The following is a 2,989-nucleotide window of genomic DNA, read 5'->3' as shown; positions in this document are numbered from 1 at the left end:
CTTTTCCCCATAAAGATAATGCCTCCAAATCTTCAATGCAAACACTATCGCTGCCAATTCAAGATCATGAGTTGGATACTTTTCTTCACGTGGTTTCAACTGTCTTGAAGCGTAGGCTATCACCTTGTCATGCTACATCAAAACACACCCCAATCCTTTGTATGACGCGTCATTGTAGATCACAAAATTTCCTTGATCATCTGGCAAGACTAGCACTGGAGAAGATACTAATTTGTTCTTTAACTCTTGGAAACTCTCCTCGCACTTCTCGTCCCATTCAAATTTCTGGTTCTTCCGGGTGAGCTTTGTCAATGGCATAGCAATCTTTGCAAAATCTTGCACAAATCTTCTGTAGTAACTGCCAATCCCATGAAACTTCTTACTTCCGTTGGTGTTTTTGGCCTCTCCCAATTGATTATAGCTTCAATATTTGCTGGATCCACTTCCACTCCTTTATTGCTAATCACATGCCCAAGAAATCGTACTTCTTTCAACCAAAATTCACACTTGGAAAACTTTGCGTACAATTTCTTCTATCGCAGTATCTCCAAAATTATCGTCAAATGCTCTGCGTGCTCTTCTTCTGTTTTGAAATAGATCAGAATATCGTCAATGAACACAATCATGAATTTATCCAAATATTTCTTAAATACTCGATTCATCAGATCCATGAAAGCTGCTGGTGCGTTGGTTAATCCAAATGCCATCACTAGAAACTTATAATGCCCATATCTGGTTCTGAACGCGGTCTTCGGAATGTCTTCAGGCTTGATCTTCAGTTGATGATATCCGGATCTTAAATCTATTTTAGAAAACCATATAGTGCCTCGCAATTGGTCAAACAAATTATCGATCCTTGGCAATGGGTACTTGTTCTTAATAGTCAGCTTATTTAGTTCTCGATAGTCAATACACAGTCGCATACTCCCGTCCTTCTTTTTGACAAACAGTACTGGTGCGCCCCATGGGGATACACTGGGTCTTATCACCCCTTTCTCTAAAAGATCTTGCAGCTGAGTTGCCAATTCCTTCATCTCCACTGGTGCCATTCGGTACGGAGCTTTAGAAACTGGTTCTGTTCCGGGTGCTAGATCAATCGCAAATTCAATTTCTCTATCGGGAGGTAATCCTGGTAGATCGTCTGGAAAGACATCTAAAAATTCGTTGACAACTGGAATCGCTTCTAGTGTTGGAACTTCTTTGCTGGTGTCTACCATATGGGCCAAATACGCTTCGCAATTCTGACGCAATAACTTCTTCATTTGAGCGATTGTTAAGAACTTCTTCTCTTGCCTATTTCCTCGAAATATCACCTTCTTCTTACTATCCAAAGTCTGAAGTCTTACTTTCCTATTCTTACAATCAATCTGAGCGTTAATTTCTGACAACCAATCCATTCCTAAGATAACATCAAATTCTCCCAACTTAAAAGGTATCAAGTTGGCATAAAAATGATGTCCTCCTATCTCAATATCACACCTTGGGCACACACGGTCGACAGAAACTTGGTCCTTATTAGCTAACTCTATCGTTAACGCTTGTTCTAACAATTTAACTTCACAATGCAGTTTATCGACAAAACTTTGAGAAGTAAATGACCTTGTAGCTCCAGAATCAAATAGAACTTTAGCATCTACGGAGTTGACTGGAAGCGTACCTACAACCACGTCTGAACTCTGAACAGCATCCTGCATAGTCATATTGAATGTTCTGGCTTTTGGCTGGTTCTTGACTGGTGCTCCTTCAATCCTTGGCACACCTTGAGATGATGGTCCTGCAATCCTTGGAACATTTACACCTTGTGCTTGCTCTTTGCAGTTGTTGGCATAATGTCCTGTCTTCCCACATCGGAAACACGTAACTTCTTGCATCTGATTGCGGCACTCATGTGCATGATGTCCCTTCATATTACACTTGTAGCACACAGAATTAGCTTTGAAAATCCCAAAGTGTTTTCTGCCACAAAACTTGCAATCCGGCATTGGTGGACGATTGGGCCTCTACTGATTTGAATTCTGAAAATGGTTGCCTTGTCCTCCTTTTCCTGATTGTGGTCTCTTGAATCCCACATTCCTATTACCCTGAAATCCTGGCCTTTTGTTGAAACGGCCCTGAAAATTACTTGACTGCTGACCTCCCTCTGAAGTTTCCATTTTCCTTTTCTTCCCATCATTTCCTTTCTGAGACATATCACTCCTACTTTCTATCACCATTGCTTTCTGAACCACTGCCACATATGAAGTTAATTCAAACATGGCCACTATGTTCTGAATCCAAAACTTCAATCCTTGTTCAAACCTTCTTGCTTTCTTTTCATCTGTATCAACCTGGTCTGGCATAAACCTTGCTAACTCAGTAAACTTAGCCTCGTACTCCGCCACGGTAAGATCACCCTGGGTCAGGTTCAAGAACCTAATCTCCATTTGATTCTTCATATACCTCGGGAAATACTTCTCCAGGAACAACTCTGTGAATCTCTCCCAAGTTATAAACTCACCTCCTTCCAATGCTCGCGTGGATTCCCACCAATAGTTCGCCTCGCCCTTTAGAAAGTAGCTTGCAAACTTGGTCTTTTGCTCAGTCCCTGCTCCAACTAATTCAAAAGCCTTTTCCATTTCCTTGAGCCATGCATTGGCTTCCATAGGATCAGCACTTCCCTTGAACTCAGGTGGCTTCACAGCTTGAAACTGCTTAAAAGTCACTGCAGGTGGTGCAGCTGCTTGCTGCTGCTGCTTGTTGCTGCTGTTGTTGTTGCTGCTGTTGTTGCTGCTGCGTAAGATGTAACATCTGATGCTGCATCAGTCCCAACATCTGGATAATCGCTGGATCCGTACGGCTCTCGGTACGATCCTCTCCTGAATTATTCTGTAATAACCCCAATTTTTGGAAAATTTTGAAACCCTTATGAATAGTGTTTTTGCTGAATGAGAAAACTTTTCATGCCACACTATGTAGGGGTTCTGTTATGGATATTCTGAGATTTTATTAG

This window comes from Apium graveolens, chromosome 4 (genome assembly GCF_009905375.1).
Source record: "Apium graveolens cultivar Ventura chromosome 4, ASM990537v1, whole genome shotgun sequence".
Classification (NCBI taxonomy): domain Eukaryota; kingdom Viridiplantae; phylum Streptophyta; class Magnoliopsida; order Apiales; family Apiaceae; genus Apium; species Apium graveolens.
Note: the sequence above shows the minus strand (reverse complement) of the source record.